Below are 27,577 nucleotides of genomic sequence, written 5' to 3' on the forward strand. Positions count from 1 at the left end.
TTAATTCAGACACTCTATCCATCACCACCCCCTTTTCTGAATCAACATATTAACATGGCGCAGGCAACCTCTCGGAGGTGGCTGAGTGTGGACCACATCCTTAAAGGAGCAGGTCAAACTCTGAGACATCCTCGTGTACATACAACCCCTGACGTAAACAAGACATTTGATGACAAACAATGCACAAGTATCCCAACTCCGACCAAGACCCATATTCCACCCTACTTGCAAGATCTCAGCATTGTAAATGCACAGAAGTGAAAGACTCTCTGCCTGAAAGGTATAACGGGCAGTAAAGCCAAAGCTGCAGGTGCCACTATCACGCAGTGCACACACATACAAATCTGAGCTCTTCAACATAGACTACTATGTGGTATAAAATGCATTACTCACACAAATGAACAGAGGACACAACTGGTGCCACTTGTGTGTAGAAATTGTACAATCACATTTGCCAAAGCTTTAAACTGTGAGATTACAATGTACAACAAGAACATCACATCCGTGATGTCCTCAAAATAATCACTATCCCGCACCAAATAGGCATCTCCTCAAAAACAGTCAGAGACTACACTGTCCTATAGTCTGCTTTGAAACTCATCCAATGCATGAAAAACACTGTTAAACTATATCTCCCCCATCACATTGCAGCGGGAGAGAGATCACCTCCTGGACAGCAGACTGGCCTCATCACTGCATTGCTGCCCCAAGGTCCGGCGCTGATGAATGCTGCTGCTGCGTCTACATTCTTAGCTCCACCCCCTGATGTATCAGTGCCTCACAGTGCTCCACCCACTTTACCACCACCCACATGTGAGGCACATGACAGATCAGAGGTCGAAGAGGAGGATGATAGTGCATTTGTGCTAAGGAGAAAGCAGTAGCATCCATCGATGTCAAAAGGCCCCTTTCTTTTTGTAAAAAAAAAGTCCCATTTCTTTTTGGTTCTGGGCTTTGTATCATACCACGGAACATCATTTTCCACTGTCTTCCACTGTCCCTCGACACTCACCTTGGACCTCCACATGGACTGCCCGCTGACTGAACTCTGTCTCTTCCCTTGAACCTGTTACCACTAAAGTAGTCTGTCTGGCCCTCTAACGGGCCTCTATGCAATGTGTGCTTGTATTGCCAACCACTGTTCCAGTCTTCATCCTTTTAATGTAAATAAAACTCTTTAACTCACACAGATGTGTGTTGTCTATGACCAATCAAGTATAGAAGTCTGTAAAAAGTGAATGGAAAGTACGTCCACCAGAAGGTACAGCAAGGGAAATACGAGCAATGTACATGTTTTATCTGACACAGATAGTCAGTGAGTGGACCGGGTATGTGTGAACTAGCTGTGCCCTCAATTCTCCAAAATGACAATCTTGCAATATTCCAACCTAGCCCCACGCCCATTAAGGAAATAGGCATGTGTGCTAAAATGTCCAAGTCTGTTGCAGGCCACAAGTTGTGTCTCTCTTAACAATTTCAAACAATTATCTCTTGGCATATCTACTCACACTCTTCGGGTGGACAAAGCCTGTTGTGAGGGGACGCATTGCATATCACATCCCAAGATGGTGCACACCATATTCACATTGATGAAGATACGTAAGGGCGCATGTCTACCATACACATATGGAACCAAAATGTCTGCCTCAGTGAAGTAGAGTTGCCAATAGGGACTCACCCCAAAGTGCAAGGCATCAATCAGCCCCTTCCTGTGGACAAACAATGCATACCAAATTTGGATCCCTCTCATGCTGTGGCCACTGTGAGTGTATCGTGCAATGTGTCTAGGGATGTGTGGTGCACTACACTTAGCATATAGTCAGATGCAAGGCCAACATTTCAAGAGTGGCATCACTATGAGCCAATGCCAGTAGTAACAGCTGGGACAAGTGGCTATGACACTGTCACTACCCGGAGCAATGCAACATTTCCCCCCTTGTGTGTAGCAGAACTGTGTGCCTGCACCAAAAGGTTAGCTGGGACAACATTATAAATTGACAAATTAGGGAGTACTACTCCTAAATGCCATTTGTGAATACCATAAAATGTAAAGTCACTACTTATTCTCAGATGACTTTAGAGAATCAGTAACACTGTTGTGCCATGTGCCATTCAGAATGGACACACAAATATACTAAATTATGCATGCCCCGAAGATTGAGTGTCCATGCACAGGATCATATATTTCTAAGGAAGCTGACACACTGGCACTACGCAGCAAGTGTGCCAAGGTCTGTGCAACGTAGATGGACTCAGCACTGGGAGCATCTGATATGCAGGTGTGTCATGGAATCTGTGGTACCCAGCGCATACATCCATCTCCATGATGGATAACAGTAGCAAATTCTATATCCTCTCAATGCCATGTCCCTAGGTTGTGTTGTAAATGGGGAACAATGTGCTGTCCAATTCTGTGAGTCACACTTAAGATGTAGAACATTACAAACGACTGTCCCTAGACTTGGCTGTAAAGCCTACTTGCCACCCTGTCATCCATGCAAGTTCACTGTGCTCACATCTAAGGTATACTGACACAATACATCCTGCTAAGTAACATGTCATGACCAGACTTACACATTTCATGGATTGTCCAGTGATGGTATGATTTGCATACAGGGTTATAAGCCACACTCCCCAACATCATCCCTGATATAAGTGCAAGCAGAAATCCAAAATAGTAAACATTTATTAGAACAGTAAAAAGAATGAACTACCCTAAACTAACACTGATCACTAGAACTACTACTAACATCTAAACTAAGTAGAACATTTTTACTAACCTAAACTATCTACCCTAACTAATCCTAAACATGCAACAAAATATCTTAAACATCAACCTCCCTCCCACCCTTAAGGCACACCACGCGACAGGACAAATACATCTAAGCTACACATAAACTAACTACAAATGTAACCTACACAAAGATATATTTTTTTAGTATATAATTAAAAAAAAAATTTAACAACAAAGACATCAACACCCCACCCAAAGGAAAAGAAAACTTATCCCCAAATGCTGCATAATAATACATATCTGAAAGCTACCTTAAAATCTATGACTAACTATAACCTGAAAAACTACACTATCTAACAATTAAAAGAACTAACCTAACACTACCTAATTTCACAAGTTAAAACATTGAGGAAAGGGAGAAATAGGGGATGGGGTCCAACATGTTCAGGCATCATGGCAGTCCAAGGTATTTTTTCATGTCTCTGATATGTCTGGTCTGCTCCGTCATTTCTCGCCTGAGCTCTGCCAGCAAAACATTGTTGCAATGCAGGATCCTCCTGTCCCTCACTGTGAATGGTACCACCTGATTGGCAGGTGCAGGTGGGACTGTTGCTTGACGGGGTGGCCTTAGGGGGATGGGACACCTCTTCAGGCTGGGACCCACCACTGATGCCAGAGGGGCCTGGGATGGCCTGTGTGCCAGTTACTGCAAGGTTGGACACCACCTTCCATGTACCTGCTTTACATTCCTCCTGGTACCTCTTTGCCATATTGCAGTACCCTTTTGCCATCTTCTTGACATGCTTGAAGCAGTCTTTCCTCACCTGGAATACATGTTGTTCGGCTAGGGTCATGTTGTTTGTAAAATATCAACAATGGGATTTTGAGCCTTTAGACTATGTCAATGTTCTCCATTCAAATCTGTAATACAAGATCACTTCAACATGGGAGCCTACATTCCAGCGTAACTATGGGAAGTCAGAGAGTGACCTGAACAACAAAATGTTGAATCCTGGATCAGTGACTACATGCTGGGGAGACTGACAAGACAATGCATGGCATGGGACATGTACCGTCACAACCAAATGAGACTGAAAGTGTCAAATGATGGTGCCAAGACATACCCTGACTGAGGGTGACATGTACAAGGAATCGGAGGAGGAAGGTATTAGCCCTCCCTGTGTAGCACCACCCTCATCCTCTCCTGTGACACAGTGCTGCATCTTATGTAAAATGCTCATGTGCAGCCCTGTGTGTCCCCCAGCAACTGTGTGCAGTTCATCCAGTCAGCGCCAACACAGACACTCTTGCAAGGTGTCTGTGTGCAGGGAGCTAGTTAATGTTTTGGAAGGTTACCCTACCTGCACAGGAACAATCCTGGGACAGCTATACTCACACTATCAACTATGCTGCATCATGCAGCACACATGCAAATCCGTTGTGTGGCTGAACACTGACTTATACATGAGGCACTGTCCCTCTCTCCACCAATACTACACAATATGTGAGGCTTTGCCCCTGAGAGGGGGAAACATTGTTTCCTCTAAATTGTCACTCATGCATGTCTTGTATCCACTAATCCGACTCTGTATTGAATCAAAATACGCAGGCCTTTACAACGCAAATTGTCACAGTGCATTTCCCAGTGTAACGGCACCCTGGAGTCATGATGCTTATAGTGTTGTTATGGGTAATGCTTTCTCACAGATAGCGTTGTAGGGCCCTGCTTTCTAAAATATATGGCACAGCAATAAATGCAGAGCTAAAGCTTGCGTGGTAAATGCATGTGGAGTAATGTCACCAATTGGGACAGAGGAGTTCGTACACCTGATCCAGAGTCAATGATGAAATTACCCTAAGGAGACAGCTTGACAACACCATTGCAGTGGCCAAACATGCCAATGAGATTCATAGGGCCATCTTTGCTGTTTTTTTGAGGAAAGTGCCATTGTATTGCTTGGCTCAAAGATACGCACTACCACTTCTGTGAAGCTGGTATGCAGCATACCTACAAATTCAAAGTGCCAAACTGTATCTGAGCACTTACGGACTGAAAAGCACTTCCTACTTGTGCATCATCGGGTACACTTGCACAGTCATCTCAGTCAACAATGTACATGCATTCCATGTCATGTGATAGTCATCAGCAACCCCACTTACAAGTCTCCTCTCCTATCAGTGCACTCTGTAATCCACATGCATGTGCTGTGGTGACAGAACCCATAGACCATGGGGCATATTGATAAGGAAGTGGCGGAGAGAGGGTTTAGCCTTCTTGGCTTAACGCCTCTTTCCGCCACTTTGGAAACACAAGGCTGCACAATATTATCAAGGATATGGTGCAGACTTGCGTTTTCCCCTGAGATGGTGCTAAGTTTCATAACTTAGCCCCAACTCAGGCACCCTTGCACCAGAGTGCAAGGGTGTGAGTGCAGGGGAGGTTTGTTTATGTACAGGAAGGTGCCCCTTCCTGCACATAATCAATCCTAGAATGCCATGTTGTGACTTTCATGTGTGCGGCTTTGTGCAGCACACAGGAAAATTGCAATATGGAATATTAAAAAATATTTATACATGTACAGGAATAGAAATCATGTAATTTAGTTTTTTCCATGTGTGCTGCACAAGGCAGCACACATGAAAAAAACAAAAACAATGAGAAAAAAACATTCGTCCTCGTTTTACGAAATTAAGACCAGGATTTCAGTGGTGTTAAATTGTGCGGTGCCACCTACCAATGCCGCCCTTGTTAATAGGTGGCAGCGTCAAATACAATGGATGTTGCGGTGGAACGCCCACCACAACACCCACTGCATGCTCCTTTCACGCTAAACACAGCGTGAAAGGGTGCCTTATTAAAAAGGAAGTGTTAATACATGTGAAGTGGCTTAACGCTACCTCGGTTATAACACAAGGCCCCTATCGCCAACACAATGTCACTGAAAGTGACGTTGTGTTGGTGATAGAGGCTTGATAAGTGCTGATAAGGTTTGAGTGCTGAGAGGAAGCCGACCTTTTACTCTCCACCGTCATTGAACGAAAGGGAGAAAAGGACCACGCTCACCTTTGGGAGCTGAGTTCCGGTTTTTAATGACTACCTCGCTGGTATGAGAGGCTAGGCTGCTGGAAGGCACGCGAGATACAGTGTCTCTTGCAGTGGCATTTAAATTAAGTTGCCCTGAAGAAATTGCCTGATAAAAAAACCATGGCAATGAAACATGTCGGCTGTAAGTAGAGTGTGAGTCGATAGGTAGTATTCACACTTTCCTTTTTTAATGTATATGTGTTTACTGTTTGCAACATAAAAAGGAACACGAGTAAAGTTGATTGTCCTGGTTGCGCAGTAACTTATATGTTAAGTGTTTAATGTTGTAAGTTTTGTCACATATAAGTTGTGTTCACTGCACCAATCACTGTCCTTTTCATTTGGGGTTTGAGACACGTTTACGTTATAGCTTGTTGGCACCAATGATGAGAACAGGGCCAACCTGGTGAGTACCAGCCAGGGGTCCCATTGGTGGTTCGCCCGTGAGGTGCCTCCTCGCTTTTCACACATTTTTTGTCTTGTGAAAATCATCGTCAGTCTAGTGCTGTTATATATGTTCAGATCAGAGAGGTTATTTTTTTAAAGAGGCAATAGATGGAAACATTTGGGATTATCCTAAGATTATAGGGATTCCCCGGGTGATTAAGTTTCAATCACTGATGTATACAGATCAATAAGTAAATATTGCCACGAGAACTAGGATTGGTGTTGTTGAATGGCTTGATAATATGCACCTTAATTTCAATGAGTATCACTCACTGGGTATGGGCAAATTTACAACTGTGAAACAAAGGCATTGCTCCACCTTCACTTACCGACTTGTACACACTTCTGACTTCCACAATACATCATCACACTGTGGGCAAGGGACATGTGATACACACCCATGCTGCATACTACAATGTTGATCATTTGACCCAGACATCCATGACACCGCACTATGCCAATATATGATGTCCAAACTCAATAGTTGCATGTGGGTCCTCGAAGCTGTCGATGTCCCCCTGTGTGATAAGTGGCCGACCATCTGTGAGACAAAAAACAAATATGTGTTGGTATCGGACGTTAAATCATTTGTGTCATATTACTCAAACAAATTATCAACATAAGTGAAAATGCTACGTAACTGTAGTGTTCCGTTTCATGTTGGCTACATGATTGGGTCCACTTTGACTGCCATTCACACCAGACCTGTGAATGCTGATTCGGGAGAACCAAGAGAATAATGCTAGCTGACATGCACATAATAGTTGTGTTGTAAAAAACTACAGGAGTATAACCCTTAAACCACGTTGAGATTAGGGTAGGTACATGAGAATAAACAAACAATATCTCAACTGGTATTATTATGAAAGGCGATTAGACATGTATGCATCAAGCATTACGTGAACAGAGACAAGGAGATTCAATAAGTGTTTTTTTGGGAAACGTGCTCATGGCATCGTATAATTATAGCAAAAACAACAGTTGATGGACAGAATGCACAACAAGGTCCAGGGAAGACATGGCTTGGCAGTTCGGGCTGGACTGCTCCCATAAGGCACAGGGTCAAGACTGATTTGCATATGGCCATGTCTGAACTGGGGTGGTGTTGTGAGCAAAATAACGATGGATTAAGCCCAGATCTGTGACTGGGGGTGAATGTTTTGCCATTGTGCAACATTCCATCCATGAATTGTAGTTTTTGCATTTGTCACCCCTAGTGGGACGGGTATGCTCAGACCTGAGTCCTGTGCTCTCCATGCCACTGGAATCAAGCTATCCTGGCTGATGACGGCTGATAGCCAGAAACCGGTCCTAGGATGCTTGATTCTGGCCCAGGGAATTCTTGGCTTGGCAGTTCTGGCTGGACTGTTCTCATGAGGCACAGGGTCAAGACTGATTTGCATATGGCCATGTCTGAACTGGGGTGGTGTGGTGAGTAAAATAACGATGGATTAAACCCAGATCTGTGACTTGGGGTGAATGTTTTGCCATTGTGCAACATTCCGTCCATCAATTGTTGTTTTTGCTTTTGTCACCCCGAGTGGGACGGGTATGCTCAGGCGTGAGTCCTGTGCTCTCCATGCCACTGGAATCAAGCTATCCTGGCTGATGATGGATGATAGCCAGAAACCGGTCCTAGGATGCTTGATTCCGGTCCAGGGAAGACATGGCTTGGCAGTTCGGGCTGGACTGTTCCTATGAGGCACAGGGTCAAGACTGATTTGCATATGGCCATGTCTGAACTGGGGTGGTGTGGTGAGCAAAATAACGATGGATTAAAACCAGATCTGTGACTGGGGGTGAATGTTTTGCCATTCTGCAACATTCCGTCCATCAATTGTTGTTTTTGCATTTATCACCCCGAGTGGGACGGGTATGCTCAGACGTGAGTCCCGTGCTCTCCATGCCACTGAAATCAAGCTATCCTGGCTGATGACGGCTGATAGCCAGAAACCGGTCCTAGGATGCTTGATTCTGGTCCAGAGAAGAGATGGCTTGGCAGTTCGGGCTGGACTGTTCCCATGAGGCACAGGGTCAAGACTGATGTGCAAATGGCCATGTCTGAACTGGGGTGGTGTGGTGAGCAAAATAACGATGGATTAAACCCAGATCTGTGACTGGGGGTGAATGTTTTGCCATTGTGCAACATTCCTTCCATCAATTGTTGTTTTCACATCGTATAATTAAAGAACAGAAAATAATATATAAAGTTGTAGCAGCACTGTATGTAAGCAAATACAAAACAACTTGAATTGGACTTGGTGGTCTAAATGTGTAAGTGACTCAAGAAGTGGCGACGCAAGTGACAATTGTGATCAGAAGGAACGGCGAATGGTGACAAGGTGCTTGAATATATACAGTGTATCAAGTGAATAATGTGGCTCAAGAAAATGGTTTGTAATGTGGATTTCTCAGAGGATTTGACAGATGGATTAACAGAGCCACATTAGGAAATGTGCCATCAATTGCGATGAACGGTCAACGACGTTTCGATCCTCTTTGGTCAGGATCATCTTCAGGACCGGGTTGTCAATTAAAATGGTGCTGGTGGGTTCCAGAGCTGCCAGGTTGGATCTGAAAAATGAAGGGCGGCCGGCGTCTGAGGAAAAGGAACCTGGCTAAGGATGTCAATCGCTTAGCGGGTGCCAATTGAGCAGGATTTCAGTGGGGAACAAATCAATGGGCAGGCGTTGAGGGATTCTGTGGGCAATGGCCAGGTTTGGCAGCCTGAGGCTGATTGACTCAGCGTAGAAGGCAGCGAACTCGCCATGTCTGTGTGCGGCAACACTTCACAGACACTATCAACAGGACACAGCAACACTCTCCAAATCTCAAAACTGCGCAGACACCACCAAACAACTCCAACACTCTCCACAATCACCAGCAATGCGCTCAAAAGAGGAAGTGAAAGTGCATAACACTCCTCCAGTAGACAGGAAGCATGCAGACATCACTTCCTGTGGGTTTGCAGCCCGTTTTTGACAAAGCGGTAAAAATCATCTGCATGCAAATAGGCTCCTGAGTAATATTTTGTATTGTGCAATGTGTTCAGCTATGTATTTTCCATCGAGCATATGAAAAAAGCATTGCAGTCAGATCTTCACGCTAAGAGCAAGTTCATACACATATGTACAGTCTTAGAGCAAAATTAATTTCAGAGTCCAATAACAACATCAAAAGCTTGTTTAGTGCACAAATGACACTTTAAATATAATATTTCACCCCAGGTGACACCCTAAATTGAATTGCATCTTTTACCCCAGGTGACACCCTAAAGTGCATATTTCACAACAAATCAATCAATCAATCAGGGGAATTGTAAATGTGCTACTCACCTGTGGGGGTCATGAGGTGTTGGGGTGGGTGGGTGCACAGATCTGTTAGCCAAAGAGCCAGGTCTTGAGGGGCTTCATAAAGGTGTTCAGGGAGGGGGCGCGTCTGATGTCTGCCGGTACCTCGTTCCAGGTCTTGCAGCAATGTGAGAGAAGGATCTTCCACCTGCTCTTGCTCTGTGGATCCGAGGGGTTTCGGCCAGTGAGAGTTTTGTAAATTGGTGGTTTCTTTTGGGTACGTGAAAGTTGATTCCGTCATTTAGGGATTTGTGTCGTGAGTAAGAATGTTGAAGCTGACTATTTTCTCCACTGTGAGCCAGTGGAGTCTTCGTAGGTATTGGCTGATGTGTGCGTACCAGGGGATGCGGAGGACGAGTCTGGCGGCGGTGTTCTGTATTGTCTGGAGTTTGAAGAGTATGGACTTGTTGATGCCGGCGTAGAGTGCATTTCTGTAGTACAGTCTGCTGGTGATGAGTGCATGGTTGACTGTCCTGGACTCAAGGGGGATCCATTTGAAGGATTTACAGAGGATGTGGAGTGTGTTGAAGCAGCTGTAGCTGACGGCATTGACCTGTTGGTTCATGTTGAGTGATGAGTTGAGTATGCTGCAGAGCTTTTTTCCGTGGCCTGGGGGGGGAGTTGGTCTTCTGAGGGCAGTCAGCTACCAGGTGTTGTCCCATGCTGAAGTGGTGATTCCAAGGACAAGGTCTTCTGTCTTCTCTGCATTGAAATTCAGGCAGATGTTGGTCATCCAGACTGCACTGTGTTGCATTCCTTTCTGGAAGTTGATTTTGGTGGTGGTGGGGTCTTTGGTAAGGTAGAGGATGAGCTGAGTTTCGTCAGTGTAGGATAGGCCTTCTGCCACAACTGCAGTTCAGTTGAGGCTGACCGCTACAGTGGAGCCCCACGCCTCCACGTAGCACCTGTGCACCAGCTTCCCTCGCTCCTCCTTCTCCCTGCGCGAGGTTGATGGCAGCTGATGGCGGCGTCCGCTGCTATCTGGAGCGTTTCTGGCGTGATTTTGGTGTCTTTGAGCAGCTGAAGCGGTAATGAGAAAAGGTGAACTTCGCTAAGGCTTAGGCTCTTCTGGACCGGAATAACTGGCTCCCGGCACCCGGCGTTTCATTCTTCTGACTCCGCTTATTTGGAGCCGCGGTATTGTGGACTCTCCAGTTCCGCTTTCTCAATGCTAGGACCCGCTGGCAGCACTGTTTTTGAAACGTGGCTGCCCGTAACTTCAATTTTTGTGCTGCCGCTGAGTGGAGGCTCTTCTACATGGTCTCACGTTCGGCGAAATGGGATGAATTGGAGGCTGGGGCTAAAGGCTAAAGGTTGTGGAAGGTCGTAGCGGTTCCTGGAAAAAAAAAAGCACGTTTTACGTCTGAACACTGAGCACTGCGAACTGATCAGCAAGTTGCGAAAGTGGTGAAAGTGAAGCCTTGGATGTGGTGAGCAAAAAGAAAAAAAAAACACAAAGATCTCATTTTACTTGCTTTCTTTGCTGTTTCTGGGGATATAGTTATACTATCTTATATATTTGCAAAGTCTCTGATATAGAGTTTAGAAGTTCTTTCTCTATAAGACTAGGCGATCGTAGACTACATTACCCATAATCCATCTTCCGTATTCTCCAATTAAAGATTTAGGATGGGCAAACTTTTAAATACACGTATTAAGGCGAAAGCACGCCGTCAACAGACTAAAGAGGCGAAGGAGGCTGCTGCTATGGCTGGCTAATGATCAAGACAATGCTAAAGTTGAATCCCCCCTTGAGAGCTCTGAAGATGAGGGGGTGGCTCCAGCGGACTCCTCTGCACCGACTAGCCCCGTGGCATTTTGTTAGTTATTGAGTCAGACGACCCATCCAAGAAGCATATTTATCTGGAAAATTGCCAAGCAGGACAAAAGGCAGCACCACAGACTCAGAAACCATTTACTTTATTTGAGAAAAGACTGTCCTGAACTCAATCAACAATACAGTTATGGGCGCTCCACTATTTCTGCCTTCACCCGCCGGATTATTGGGCTCTATTGGACCTGACGGTCATCTTGAAACCGCATCTCTGTAGGTCTGCTTAGTGATGTTAAAGGGCCTATTATCGCAGTTTCCAGTCCCTCTCCTAAGGGGATTTCCGTCTCCACGCCCACGCTCATGCCCAGACGTTCATAAGGACCTGCTCAGCAAGGGGATGAGCAGGTCATTCTTTTGAGTAAAACTCAGACTATAGGTCACAATGATAGTATCACTAATATCCCTAAAACTGCTAATACCATTAACTCTGTGCACGGTACCCCACTTAGTCCAATTTTCGATTTGGATACGAAGTTTACTGATGAGCAGTAGACGACAGTGAAGGACATGTTAAATCTGATTCTTGATGAGATCTGTGAATTGAAACGGTTTCAGAGGGAAGACTCAAGTGCAATCCATCAACGATTGGATAAGATTGAAGATCTTGTCTCTACTTTCCCTGTGCGCCTTCAAGAGGCAGAGACCAGGATCTCCTCCTTGGAGGACAATATGACAGGCGTTAAAAAGGACATCTTGGCTAGTTCCAAGGCATCTAAAGCGTTGGAGATAAAGCTAGACGATTTAGAAAACTACAACCGGAGATCTAATCTTAGAATAGTGGGGGCCCCTGAAGGGATCGAGGGGTCCAACATGGTCCAGTGGGTGACTTCCTTTTTACAACAGAAAGTGGTCCCTGAGTTAAAAGGAGATCTAACAATTACTCGGGCTCACAGGGTTCTAGCACAACCGTTCTTGAACTCCACACTCCCCCGCACTATCCTCCTAAACTTTTCGGATGTTCGGATTAAGGAGTCAATTCTATCCAGGGCTTTTGAGAAGAGACAGTTTTCCATTAACGATACCACTAAATGTTGGATATTTTCAGACATGTCCTTGGCTGCAGCCTGCCGGAGAAAGGAATTTGTTAAAATGTTGCAGCTCTTTAAAGCCAAGGGCGCCCAAGCCTCAATAGCGCAACAGTCTAAATTAAAAGTTTTGGTTAGAGGAAAGTTTTACATTCTGTCCGGTGTGGAGGAAGCACATGATTTGTTAAAAAACATTTCTAATGACTATAGGCGTTAACACTTTTTTTTTGTTTTCCTTTTTCCTTTAGTCAGCCATCTAAGACATATGTTATTAAGTATTGCCTGCAGGGATGGGACAGTAGGAGCGAGGGGTAGGGCACATGGGGTTTAAGGGTGTAATAGCACACACCTCATGGTTAGGGTCAAGGGGCTGTGGCTTGCGTGGGGTAAGGGAGTAGAAATAGAGCCACAGGATGGGGTTGAGGGGGGCTAAGCAGCAGCTTTTGGGGAGGAGGGTGGAGGCGGGGTGGGGTTATGGTGCAGAAAAAAAGAAGTCTTGGAAGCTTTCATTTATTAATTTGCGGATTGCCAAGAACGCTGGGAATTTTGAACTGATGTATTGGAAGTTAGATGTTGTTTATAAAAAAGTTTAGAAAAATGCTCAGAGGGGGGGGTCCCTCAGGGCTATGACATGTTTTGTTTGCAGCCTAATGTCCTGACGGTTTTTCTAGTATGGGTATGGGTCTGAGAATTATCTCCTGCAATGTAAATGGATTAAACAATAGGAAAAAAATGCGCGCAATAGAACTATGGGCCAAATCTGAACAACCAGATGTGATTTTGTTGCAAGAGACCCACATCCAAATGTCAAAAATTGAGGAGTTTTCCATGTTTAAAGCTTGGTCGTCTTATCAAGGATTCTCCTCATTTTCTGAGTCACAGAGGGGGGTCGCACTTTTTCTTAGTAAGACGTTAAATGCCCAGATTGTTCGTACTGAGCAAGGGGGATTAGGTTGTTGGTGCTGGGCTACATGCGTTATTCCAAATAGAGTAAGCCTTGTTACTCTGGTTAGCTTTTATGCCCCTGTAGAGGATAGACCAGAGATCTATTAAGAATGGTTTCAATCTCTTTTAATGGTCAAAGGTGAGATTATTACAGGTGGGGATTTCAATATTACCATGAATGTGAAATTAGATTCAACTACCTTTTTGAGGAAACAATCCTAACCTAAATCTTTCAGATCAATTAATAATAATACATCTTTATTGGATCTCAGCGACCCCTGGCGTATTCAGAATCCATCCAAAAAAGAATACACCTGCTGGTCTGGAAGGTTTAAATCTTCTTCTTGTATCGATTTTTTTCTCATCTAACGTCAAATAAAGTTTTCTAAACAAATGATGTTCCACAATGGTTTTTCAGACCATGCAATGATAATTATTGAACTGGCATTAGCTTATAAGGTCAGAGCCCCAAAAGGTTGGATATTTATTAAAAAATACTTGAGTGATGATACATGGGTGGCAGGTGTTAAAACTGAGATCGCAGAGTTCATTTCTCGTAATATGGGAACTGCTCCTCTTAACTGTGTATGGTATTCTCTTAAAGCCTATATTCGGGGTTAGTGATCGGGAGAGATGCCGCAGAATCTTTAGCAGCCAAAAATAAGAATAAATCCCTGCAGCAAAAAAATCAGGACTTGACGGCACTTAGACAACAAAACTCAGCTAGTGTTGTTCAGGAGCAATTAAATGAAGCAAAAAGAGAACTTTGCCAAAATTTCTATACTCTTAGTGGAGAGATTTTTTTTAAGAGTTCGCAAAAGATATATGAGGAGAGTAATTTTACCGGCAAACTCCTGGCGTGGCAGGCCAGGAAGCAAGCTATTTCTAACCTTATTCATTCTTTAAAGTCTCCGGTTACCCTAATAGATACATCCGTTCCTGCAGAAATTGGAGAGATAATGGTTGCTCACTATAAGAAGATTTATAATACTCAATCCATTATAGATCGGCAAAAATTATTAAATTATTTAGCAAAAATCTCCCTCAATCAATCAATCATTATTGGCATTTATATAGCACGCTACTCACCGGGGGGGGGTCTCAAGGCGCTGCGGGAGAGGGGTATGCTACTGCTCGAACAGCCAGGTCTTGAGTTGCTTCCTGAAGGAGAGATGGTTTTGGGATCGCCGAAGGTGGGTGGGGAGGGAGTTCCAAGTCTTGGCTGCCAGGTAGGAGAAGGATCTTCCTCCGGCGGTGGCTCTGCCGATGCGTGGTACGGTGGCGAGTGCGTGGCTGGTTGATCGTAGCTGGCGCGTGGGTGTGCAGAAGGTCATGCGGTCGTTGCGGTACTTGGGGCCCAGGTCGTGGAGAGCCTTGTGTGCATGGGTGAGGAGTCTGAACGTGATTCTCTTGCTGACGGGGAGCCAGTGCAGGTCTCTCAGGTGTCCAGTGATGTGGCTGTGTCGGGGGATGTCCAGGATGAGTCGTGCGGGGCGTTCTGGATGCGTTGAAGTCTTCTCTGGAGTTTGGCTGTGGTTCCGGCGTAGTGGGCGTTCCCGTAGTCCAGTCGGCTGGTGACGAGTGCCTGGGTGACGGTCTTCCTGGTTTCAGTGGGGATCCATCTGAAGATCTTGCGGAGCATGCGCAGGGTGTTGAAGCACGAGGAAGAAACGGCGTTGACTTGTCTGGTCATTGACAGGGAGGAGTCCAGGATGAAACCCAGGTTGAATGCGTGGTCCGTTGGTTTGGGAGCGGTGCCCAGGGCCGGGGGCCACCAGGAGTCGTCCCAGGCGGAGGGTGATGATCCCAGGATGAGGACTTCCGTCTTGTCTGAGTTCAGTTTAAGGCGGCTGTTCCTCATCCAGTCGGCGACGTCTTTCATCCCTTCGTGTAGGTTGACTCTGGCGGTGGTGGGATCGTTGGTGAGGGAGAGGATCAGCTGGGTGTCGTCGGCGTAGGAGATGATGTTGAGGTTGTGTTGGCGTGCGATGGCTGCGAGGGGGCTCATGTAGACATTGAAGAGGGTCGGGCTGAGAGAAGATCCTTGTGGTACGCCGCAGATGACTTCGGTGGCCTCGGATCTGAACGGAGGGAGGCGGACTCTCTGGGTTCTTCCGGTGAGGAACGAGATGAATGATCCATTCCAGCGCTTTCTCTCGGATTCCGATGTTGCTGAGGCGCTTCACTAGGGTTCGGTGGCAGACCGTGTCGAACGCTGCGGAGAGGTCCAGGAGGATGAGGGCCGCTGTTTCCCCGTTGTCGATCAGGGTTCTGATGTCCTCCGTGGCTCCGATCAGGGTGGTCTCGGTGCTGTGGTTGGCCCGAAATCCGGACTGCGAGGGGTCGAGGGATCCGTTCGTCTCGAGGAAGGCGGCAAGCTGTTTGTTGACGGTCTTCTCGATGACTTTGGCCGGAAAAGGAAGGAGCGAGATGGGACGGTAGTTCTTGAGGTCGGTGGGGTCCGCCGTAGGTTTCGTCAGGAGGGCGGTCAGCTCGGCATGCTTCCAGCTCTCCGGAAAGGTGGAGGTGTGGAAGGAGGAGTTGATGGTGTCTCGGAGATGGGGTGCGATGGTGGCGTCAGCTTTGTTGAAGACGTGGTGTGGGCACGGGTCGGTTGGTGATCCTGAGTGGATGGAGTTCATCGTGCGGGTGGTGTCTTTGGTGCTGATCGGGGTCCAGTTGCAGAGGGTGGTGGTGGCGGGCGTTGGTTCGGTGGTAGGGTGCGTGGTCTGTGCGTCAAATCTGTTGTGTATGTCGGCGATCTTGCGGTGGAAGAACGAGGCGAGTGAGTCGCAGAGGTCTTGCGAGGGAGTGATGTTGTTGATTCCGGCGCTGGGGTTGGAGAACTCTTTGACGATGCTGAAGAGTTCCTTGCTGTCGTGGGCATTGTTGTCCAGTCATTCTTTGAGTGCCGTCTTCTTGGTGGCGAGGATCAGCTGATGGTGTTTGCGGGTGGCGTGCTTGAGGGCGGTCCAGTTGTCTGTGGTGTGGTCGAGACGCCAGTCTTTCTTGAGGGTGCGGCAGTTCTTCTTGGATTCCTTGAGTTCGTCGGTGGACCAGGGGGTTTTCTTGCTGCCGGGTCTGCTGGGAGGGTTCTTTAGTGGTGCGAGGTCATCGGCGCAGGCGGTCAGCCACTTGGTGAGGTTGCCGGCTGCTTTGTTGAGGTCCGTTGTGCTGGTGGGAGTGTTCTGGCTGAGGGAGGCGGTGAGCTGCTCGGCGGTGATCTTGCTCCAGCTGCGGCGGGGGACCCGTTGCGGTTGGTGGTGGGTCGTAGTTCTACTGAAGCTGAAGTGGACGCAGCTGTGATCTGTCCAGTGGAGTCCGGTGGCATGGCTGAAGGAGACGTGCTTGCTGGATGAGAAGACGGGGTCAAGCGTGTGTCCGGCGTAGTGGGTGGGGGTGTTCACCAGTTGCTTGAGTCCGAGGTTGGCGAGGTTGTCCAGCAGGGCGGTGGTGTTTCTGTCCCTGCCTGTCCTTTCTCCGTTAGATCAATTCACAATGGTTAATCCATTTACAGGAGAAGAAATAGAGCGGGTAATGCAAGACCTTACAATAGGCAAGGCTTGTAGGCCCGATGGGCTTCCAACAGAATTTTTTAAGATCTTCTTTAGTTCCTTTGCGGAACTTTTTGAGCAGTTATTAAATTTTATGTTGGATGGCGGTTCAGTCCCTTATTCATTTCGGGAAGGAACCGTAGTTAATTTTCTAAAAAAGGGCAAGCCTTCTAATGACCGGAATTCTTATAGACCCATCACGTTATTGAACACGGATTATAAAATTATTACTAAATAATTATCTATTTGTTTTAATTCTTTTTCCTCAGATTTGAGTCACACAGACCAAAACGGCTTTATTGCCGGCCGACAATTATCATCCATCACTCACTTTTTAATTGAGGCTTTAGATTATTTTGAAACACGACGCGTTCCTGGGTTCATTTTATCGTTCGATGCTGAAAAAGCTTTTGACTTGGTTGTTTGGGACACACTTTTTATTATTTTAGATCACTTTGGGATTCCAGTGGCTATCACAAATTTGATTCAGAACCTTTATTCAAGGGCCCAGGCCAACATTACTATTAATGCAGAATCAGTAGGTTTAGTGCCGGTTTAACGCGGTACTAGACAAGGATGTCCGCTTTCCCCCGTTTTATTTGCATTTTTTATCGAACCTTTAGCAACTGCAATTAGGAAGTCTGCTTATATACTCCCCCCAGTACTTCGATGCCCAAAATTATATCATACGCAGACAATATTATTTTGTTCATTAAACCTGAATTGCAATGCCAAACCCACGCTTTACAAATATTTGAAGAGTTTGAGGCACTTGGCAGATACCGGATCAACAAAAAGAAAACCGAATTTCTGGTTTGCGGTGGTTTTGATCCTGAACTTCATCCTGATTAAGGACTCTGCATTAACAATAAACCCCAAAAATATATTTAGGGGTTCTTTTTTCTTTGTCTATCTCAGACCTTTATAGAATACATTTTGTGCCCCTTCTCCAGAAAGGTCGCTCTATGCTGGAGAGATGGAATCCTTTACCACTATCTATCTTAGGTCGGGTAGCACTAATTAAAATGTCGGTTCTCCCTTTATTTAATTTTTTGTTTTCAACCATCCCTTGTTTTTTACCTGGAGCATTTTTCGCTAAAACAGAATCTTTGTTTTCATCTTTTATCGGGGCCAAAAAAAGCCTCCACAAATAGCCTTAAATACATTATTTGAGGATAAGGAGCAAGGAGGTCTTGCTCTTCCAAATCTGAAAGATTATTACAATGCGTAGTTAGCTCAATTCCTAGCCAGATTTAAAGACCGTAACCAGAAACTTTTTATTATTTTTTTTTTTATTTAATTAGTGGAGAGACCCAGATTCCCTCTCCTCTTCAAATATTTAAATCACCCAAACTGGTTTGTTACAAGGTTTTATATTGGTTTTTTAAGAGGTGTGCAGCGATGCTTAAAAGATGTTCCCTCCCCTTTCTTAATCTAGCCTCTCCTTTAAACTGCGCATTCTCTTTTTTAGGGCTCGACATTAGTCTGGAAATAGTAGAAATTTGGAATAGAACAGGGTTTACAATGTTAAATAACTTCATGAAAGATGGGGCTTGGATTACTTTTTCTGATATGGCTACTCGTGTTCAAGGAAACTTTTTACTGCTGGGTTCGTATAAACTGATCTACAGTGTACTGTGTCAATTGGATCCTACACTTCTTTTTCCTGCTGCCCAGCTATTTAGTGATCTGTTTATGTCTATACAGGGAAAGAAACCTGGGGAGTGGAAACGTTGCGTAACTTTGAACAGAGCCCCTGATTTATGTCTTAAAGCAGTGTACAAATGGCAAGGGCAGGAAAATTTAGCGTTAACTCCTACTCTGTGGCAAAAAAATCAATAGACTGAACTTCTCTGTGTTAAGAGGCGCTAACTGGCGCAGAATGCTGTTTTTTAGTAAATATTTACAACAAGGGGTGGTGAGGGACAGAGTCTCTGAATTAAGCAGAAAGCTCTCACCCAGTCAAGAGATCAGGGCTAGATCCAACACCGTTTTTTAGCTCACTGCACCATCCCAGTTTCAGAACCTGGCTGTATGCAAATTAGTCTGTTCCTGTCCCAGTGCATGATGGGAACAGGGCAAACCAAACTACAAAAGCCAATTCTTACACTAGGAAGGAAACAAGCTCCCGGGGACCGGTTTCTGGCATTACAGCCGTCTTCGGCCCGGTTTGCTTGAATCCTGATGGTGCAATGAGCAAGGGTCTCACATCTGAGAATACCCTTCCACGCTTAGGGTGGACAAAAATATTTACAACAAGGGGTGGTGAGGGACAGAGTCTCTGAATTAAGCAGAAAGCTCTCACCCAGTCAAGAGATCAGGGCTAGATCCAACACCGTTTTTTAGCTCACTGCACCATCCCAGTTTCAGAACCTGGCTGTATGCAAATTAGTCTGTTCCTGTCCCAGTGCATGATGGGAACAGGGCAAACCAAACTACAAAAGCCAATTCTTACACTGGGAAGGAAACAAGCTCCCGGGGACCGGTTTCTGGCCTTACAGCCGTCTTCGGCCCGGTTTGCTTGAATCCTGATGGTGCAATGAGCAAGGGTCTCACATCTGAGAATACCCTTCCACGCTTAGGGTGGACAAAAATATTTACAACAAGGGGTGGTGAGGGACAGAGTCTCTGAATTAAGCAGAAAGCTCTCACCCAGTCAAGAGATCAGGGCTAGATCCAACACCGTTTTTTAGCTCACTGCACCATCCCAGTTTCAGAACCTGGCTGTATGCAAATTAGTCTGTTCCTGTCCCAGTGCATGATGGGAACAGGGCAAACCAAACTACAAAAACCAATTCTTACACTGGGAAGGAAACAAGCTCCCGGGGACCGGTTTCTGGCATTACAGCCACCCCCTTTTCTAAATCGTTTTTGGCCACTATAGGTGTGGCAGGGTATACTCAGACATGAGTCCCTTTCTCACTGCTCCATCAGGATTCAAGCAAGCCGGGCCGAAGAAGGCTGAAATGCCAGAAACCGGTCCCCGGTAGCTTGTCTCCTTTCTGGTGAAGAATTGGCTTGGTAGTTTAGTCTGCCCTGTTCCCATGATGCACTGGGCCAGGGACAGACTGATTTGCATATAGCCAGGTTCTGAGCTGGGATGGGGCAGTGAGATAAATAACAGTGATGGATCAAGCCCTGATCTTTGGACTGGGTAAGAGTGGTCTGTTTAACTCAGACACTCTGTTCATCACCACCCCCTTTTCTAAATCGTTTTTGGCCACTATAGGTGTGGCAGGGTATACTCAGACATGAGTCCCTTTCTCACTGCTCCATCAGGATTCAAGCAAGCCGGGCCGAAGATGGCTGAAATGCCAGAAACCGGTCCCCGGTAGCTTGTCTCCTTTCTGGTGAAGAATTGGCTTGGTAGTTTAGTCTGCCCTGTTCCCATGATGCACTGGGCCAGGGACAGACTGATTTGCATATAGCCAGGTTCTGAGCTGGGATGGGGCAGTGAGATAAATAACGGTGATGGATCAAGCCCTGATCTTTGGACTGGGTAAGAGTGGTCTGTTTAACTCAGACACTCTGTTCATCACCACCCCCTTTTCTAAATCGTTTTTGGCCACTATAGGTGTGGCAGGGTATACTCAGACATGAGTCCCTTTCTCACTGCTCCATCAGGATTCAAGCAAGCCGGGCCGAAGAAGGCTGAAATGCCAGAAACCGGTCCCCGGTAGCTTGTCTCCTTTCTGGTGAAGAATTGGCTTGGTAGTTTAGTCTGCCCTGTTCCCATGATGCACTGGGCCAGGGACAGACTGATTTGCATATAGCCAGGTTCTGAGCTGGGATGGGGCAGTGAGATAAATAACGGTGATGGATCAAGCCCTGATCTTTGGACTGGGTAAGAGTGGTCTGTTTAACTCAGACACTCTGTTCATCACCACCCCCTTTTCTAAATCGTTTTTGGCCACTATAGGTGTGGCAGGGTATACTCAGACATGAGTCCCTTTCTCACTGCTCCATCAGGATTCAAGCAAGCCGGGCCGAAGAAGGCTGAAATGCCAGAAACCGGTCCCCGGTAGCTTGTTTCCTTTCTGGTGAAGAATTGGCTTGGTAGTTTAATCTGCCCTGTTCCCATGATGCACTGGGCCAGGGACAGACTGATTTGCATATAGCCAGGTTCTGAGCTGGGATGGGGCAGTGAGATAAATAACGGTGATGGATCAAGCCCTGATCTTTGGACTGGGTAAGAGTGGTCTGTTTAACTCAGACACTCTGTTCATCACCACCCCCTTTTCTAAATCGTTTTGGCCACTATAGGTGTGGCAGGGTATACTCAGACATGAGTCCCTTTCTCACTGCTCCATCAGGATTCAAGCAAGCCGGGCCGAAGAAGGCTGAAATGCCAGAAACCGGTCCCCGGTAGCTTGTCTCCTTTCTGGTGAAGAATTGGCTTGGTAGTTTAGTCTGCCCTGTTCCCATGATGCACTGGCCAGGGACAGACTGATTTGCATATAGCCAGGTTCTGAGCTGGGATGGGGCAGTGAGATAAATAACGGTGATGGATCAAGCCCTGATCTTTGGACTGGGTAAGAGTGGTCTGTTTAACTCAGACACTCTGTTCATCACCACCCCCTTTTCTAAATCGTTTTTGGCCACTATAGGTGTGGCAGGGTATACTCAGACATGAGTCCCTTTCTCACTGCTCCATCAGGATTCAAGCAAGCCGGGCCGAAGAAGGCTGAAATGCCAGAAACCGGTCCCCGGTAGCTTGTCTCCTTTCTGGTGAAGAATTGGCTTGGTAGTTTAGTCTGCCCTGTTCCCATGATGCACTGGGCCAGGGACAGACTGATTTGCATATAGCCAGGTTCTGAGCTGGGATGGGGCAGTGAGATAAATAACGGTGATGGATCAAGCCCTGATCTTTGGACTGGGTAAGAGTGGTCTGTTTAACTCAGACACTCTGTTCATCACCACCCCCTTTTCTAAATCGTTTTTGGCCACTATAGGTGTGGCAGGGTATACTCAGACATGAGTCCCTTTCTCACTGCTCCATCAGGATTCAAGCAAGCCGGGCCGAAGAAGGCTGAAATGCCAGAAACCGGTCCCCGGTAGCTTGTCTCCTTTCTGGTGAAGAATTGGCTTGGCAGTTTAGTCTGCCCTGTTCCCATGATGCACTGGGCCAGGGACAGACTGATTTGCATATAGCCAGGTTCTGAGCTGGGATGGGGCAGTGAGATAAATAACGGTGATGGATCAAGCCCTGATCTTTGGACTGGGTAAGAGTGGTCTGTTTAACTCAGACACTCTGTTCATCACCACCCCCTTTTCTAAATCGTTTTTGGCCACTATAGGTGTGGCAGGGTATACTCAGACATGAGTCCCTTTCTCACTGCTCCATCAGGATTCAAGCAAGCCGGGCCGAAGAAGGCTGAAATGCCAGAAACCGGTCCCCGATAGCTTGTCTCCTTTCTGGTGAAGAATTGGCTTGGTAGTTTAGTCTGCCCTGTTCCCATGATGCACTGGGCCAGGGACAGACTGATTTGCATATAGCCAGGTTCTGAGCTGGGATGGGGCAGTGAGATAAATAACGGTGATGGATCAAGCCCTGCTCTTTGGACTGGGTAAGAGTGGTCTGTTTAACTCGGACACTCTGTTCATCACCACCCCCTTTTCTAAATCGTTTTTGGCCACTATAGGTGTGGCAGGGTATACTCAGACATGAGTCCCTTTCTCACTGCTCCATCAGGATTCAAGCAAGCCGGGCCGAAGAAGGCTGAAATGCCAGAAACCGGTCCCCGGTAGCTTGTCTCCTTTCTGGTGAAGAATTGGCTTGGCAGTTTAGTCTGCCCTGTGACCATGATGCACTGGGCCAGGGACAGACTGATTTGCATATAGCCAGGTTCTGAGCTGGGATGGGGCAGTGAGATAAATAACGGTGATGGATCAAGCCCTGATCTTTGGACTGGGTAAGAGTGGTCTGTTTAACTCAGACACTCTGTTCATCACCACCCCCTTTTCTAAATCGTTTTTGGCCACTATAGGTGTGGCAGGGTATACTCAGACATGAGTCCCTTTCTCACTGCTCCATCAGGATTCAAGCAAGCCGGGCCGAAGAAGGCTGAAATGCCAGAAACCGGTCCCCGTTAGCTTGTCTCCTTTCTGGTGAAGAATCGGCTTGGTAGTTTAGTCTGCCCTGTTCCCATGATGCACTGGGCCAGGGACAGACTGATTTGCATATAGTCAGGTTCTGAGCTGGGATGGGGCAGTGAGATAAATAACGGTGATGGATCAAGCCCTGATCTTTGGACTGGGTAAGAGTGGTCTGTTTAACTCAGACGCTCTGTTCATCACCACCCCCTTTTCTAAATCGTTTTTTAGTAAATGGCTCTTGTATTATACTCCGGCAATTGTATCTAAAATGTATTTCAATAGCTCATCTAACTGCTTTATGTGCATGCTCTATAACCCCGCCAATTGGTCCCATATTATAGCTCCTTGTCCCAAGATAGCATCCTTTTGGGAGGATAGCTTTACATTTCTTCGAAATCAACAGAAAATTATGATTTCTCAGAATGTTAAGTTGATTTTGTTTTGTTTTGATCCGGATCTGATGCTAGCTGGGCAATTGGTCAAACTATTGTATATAGCTATGGCGGTGGCTAGATCGGTATTACTTCAGAATTGGCGCTCACAATATTTCCCTACTGTACAAGAATGGTGCTACAAAATGGAGAGAGTTAGAAAATGTGAACAAAGTTATGCTCAAAGAATTGGGGCGGTTCGGAAATTTGAGAAAATCTGGGAATCGTATTTCGATTAATTAATTTTTGTTAATGTATTGGGAATGTATTTTTATTTATCTTATTTTCTTTTTCATTCATCTGGTTCCGGATGTACTCTGGATATGTTCTTATATTTTCTTTGATGTGGTTCATCCAAGACTTCAATAAAAATACAAAAAATTTTAAAATAAAAAAGTCAGTGTAGGATAGGATGTTAAGGCCATGTTGTTGGACGATGGCTGTGAGGGGGGCCATGTAGATGTTGAAGAGGGTTGGGCTCAGTGTTGACCCCTGTGGGTCTCCACAGGTGATTGTCTTGGGATCAGAGATAAAGGGTGGCAGTCTGATCCTTTGCCTTCTTTACGGTGAGGAATGATCGGATCCAATCCAGGGCTGTACCTTGGATGCCTCTGTCGTATAGTCTGGTGACTAGTGTGCGGTGGTGGATGGTGTTTAAGGCTGCTGAAAGTTTGAGTAGGATAAGGTATATGTAGTGGCCTTGGTCCAGGTGGGCGTGGATGTCATCTGTGGCGGCAAGTAGGGCAGGGTCAGTGCTGTGGTTGCTTCGGAATCTGGATTGTGAAGGGTCAAGGATGGCGTTCTCTTTGTTGAATCATGTCAGTTACCTGTTGACTGTTTTCTCTGCTACTTTGGCTGTGAAGTTGAGGGTTGAGATGGGCCGGTAGTTATTGAAGTCGGTGGAGTCAGCTGTGTGCTTCTTTAGCAGGGGCCTGACTTCTGCGCACTTCCAGTCATCTGTGAATGTGCCTGTTTTGGAGGTAGTGTTGATGTTGCATTGTGGTTCGTGTGTGATGGCAAACACAGCTCTGTGGTAGATGTGAGGGGGCAGGGGTCTGTGTGGGCCCCAGAATGGATGTCTTTCATGGTGGAGGTGGCATCTTCAGCTGTGACTGTTGTCCAGTTGGAGATGGTGGGCTGGTTGGTGTCTCAGGGGGCGGATGGGCCGGCTCTTGCTTCCGGTGTATGGTACGCAAACATTTCGTAGAGGTTTAGGTCTCAAGGTGGAAGTAGGTTTCAAGCTAATTGCAGATGACATTCTAAATAGCATCTTTTACCCCATTTCACACCTATTTTTCATCTTTTATCCCATTTCACACACATTTTTCATCTTTTACCCCATTTCGCGGCCATTTTTCATATTTTACCCCATTTCACACACATTTTTCTTCTTTTACCCCCTTTCACACCCATTTTTCGTCTTTTAGTCCATTTCATGCCCATTTTTTATCTTTTACCCCATTTCACACCCTCAATTTCACTATTTAACACAACGGACACACTCAAATAAATTATTTACCACAAATGACACCCTACAGTTAATTAGCACAGAGGACACCTATAATTCATGTTTTACACAAAATGACACGCAAAATATTTGAATTTGGTACCACAATTTACGCCATGAAAATTCTACTTTTGCACAATTAACACACTAAAAAGCATCTCTGTACTGAGGAGACATACCCACCATGAATTGACTATTGTGATATTATTTGCATTTATTGTGCATCGTACACTTCTCAGAGTGATGTACTCATGCAGGAGAGTAACATGCAGACAGGGTATGTGTTTTGTGTATTTTATTGGCACAAACCGTGATTGGGGTCATTTTGCACTGATATACATTTGATAAAGACTGTCACAATGTGACGTGCTCAGGCAAAGACATTTTTTATTATTTGGTTCCTTCGGGTAGTTCCTGCTGCATTAACTGTGGGGTGTGCTCCACCTGCCTCATCCTTATCATCATCCTGGTCATTGTCCAGTGCAGTAGGCATTTGGATCCATGGGGCATTGGTGCGCTCACATATATTGTGTAATACACAATATGCTATGATGATTTTGTTCACCATTTCAGGGCTGTACAGTAGTATGCCACCTGTGATGTACAGGCAATGGAAACATCACTTTGGCAAGCCAAAGGTGCGCTCCACAATGGACCGTGTGCATCTGTGGGTCCGCATTATACTGCCTCTGGGCCAGGGTGGTGGGGTTTCAGAGGGGTGTCATCATCCACGGGCAGAGTGCATATCATTGATCACCTGTAACATGTGATGGAGAGAAGTGTAAATTAGTGGTTATGCATGCTGTGTTGATAGTGTTATGGTGTGTGATTAGTGCTATTTTTGAATTCATGTTAGCCATGTGTCGCTTCTCACTATTTACCAGCATCAATGCTAATTACATTACCTCACATTTGATCCTCCCTCCGCCAAGCCGAATTGATTGTGTGCGCTGCGCGGTGGCATCACTGGCACTCCTACTGTGCAACAATGTTAAGGCCATCTGCACATATCCGCAGGCCTAACAAGAACAACAGTAGGCACCCTGTGTAGGAGAGTAGGGTCTGCAATCCTATGATCACCCAGATTTTTTGCTTTTGTTTCACTGGTTTACGACTTTCTCTGGCTGTGGGCCTGCCAATCAGACCCACAGCCTGGCTGTCCTCTTTCTAAATTACGAGATGTACCCTAGGTGCATATACCAATTGGTACTGGGCCACCTTATCAGACCCTGTAACTCAGGGCGTAGGTGTACCCAGGGCCGCCAGGGGCTGCAGCATGTATTATGCCACCCCTGGCTGGCCTCCTAAATTTGACACAACTGGCTGCACGACAGCTGGGGCGAAGACGTGTAATCACCCTTTGCTTTAGATATAGTAGCTCTATATCTAACCATACAATGGACACCCGAGTCCCTATCAGTCACTCCTATGGCAGGCCTTGACAATCCTGAAGGCAGAGTGCATGGGCTCGTGTGAACTAAGCTCTGGCCCGAGCCGAGCCCGGTTGCAGCTTGCGGAATCAAGACCCAATGGCTGTTCCATGATAACGCGTACCATATAGGTAACTTCGGTGTCGCGTTATCAAGACATGTCGAGTAAGGTGTCATACAAATCGGGATGCTGCCCTCTCATCAACTCTGGCGACGAGGTTAGCATTCCGCCCTTCTAGAGGGACACGACATGTACGTGACTGTGAACCCCGGTTAAAGTTAACGAAAGCCTCAGCTCCACAAAATGGATGCTGCCACCACAGACACAAGTCTGACCTCCTGCTGCTGGGAGTCCTTCCAGCGAGGAGCACTTGGACAAAGGGTTTCCTGTCGAGGGCAGTGTTCGCACCGTCCCAGACAGGGTTTGTGTATTCTGGGTAGGTAGGGCTTTTGCGAGAAGGTGACTGCGGAGTGGCACCCCGGTGCTCACTACGCATCTGCCGGTTAGAACCAGTTCCAGGGGCGACAGCCCTGGCCTGGGGAAAGTCCGGCAGGGGAGAGGGGTGTAACTACCCCCCTTTCTGGTCCCACCCTTAGGGCAGGACCTAGTCATGTACCCACCCCTTTCTTTAGGATAAAGGCCGGAGCGGGGACCCTTCCAAATTAGATCATCTTTGAATCAAGAATACTTTCTACGAAAGGACTTCAAGACTCTTCTCAAGATTTCTCCCTTGTGGCTAAGGAGTAGTCACCCTGCATCAGCGGGCACCATCTAAGAACTCTGCGGTTTGCTGTAAGTCCTTCCTCAAGGAATCCGACGGCCCAGCTCGACGAGAACCGGCTTCCCTGGCACCTCTGACCTCTACCCACGTCATCAGCTCAGCTGTGATCTGTGGGTGCGACGAGACCTCGAGGGACCGGCCATCATCAGAACCTGCACGCTCTTAAAAACCAGCACGACCATCGAGGTAACTCTCTGGTGAGTGCTCTGGGGTCCGAGAAGCCCCGACCCTGAGCCGCTCCAGCACCGAAGTGCAGTCTCCCAGCATCTCCACGATCTGCGTGGGGCCCTTCTGCTCGCTGCTCAGCACGTTGTCTGGTCACTTGCCGCTGGCTCGTGCCCTTCTGTGACGACGACC

Source organism: Lissotriton vulgaris, chromosome 2_1, assembly GCF_964263255.1.
Source record: "Lissotriton vulgaris chromosome 2_1, aLisVul1.2, whole genome shotgun sequence".
NCBI classification, from domain to species: domain Eukaryota; kingdom Metazoa; phylum Chordata; class Amphibia; order Caudata; family Salamandridae; genus Lissotriton; species Lissotriton vulgaris.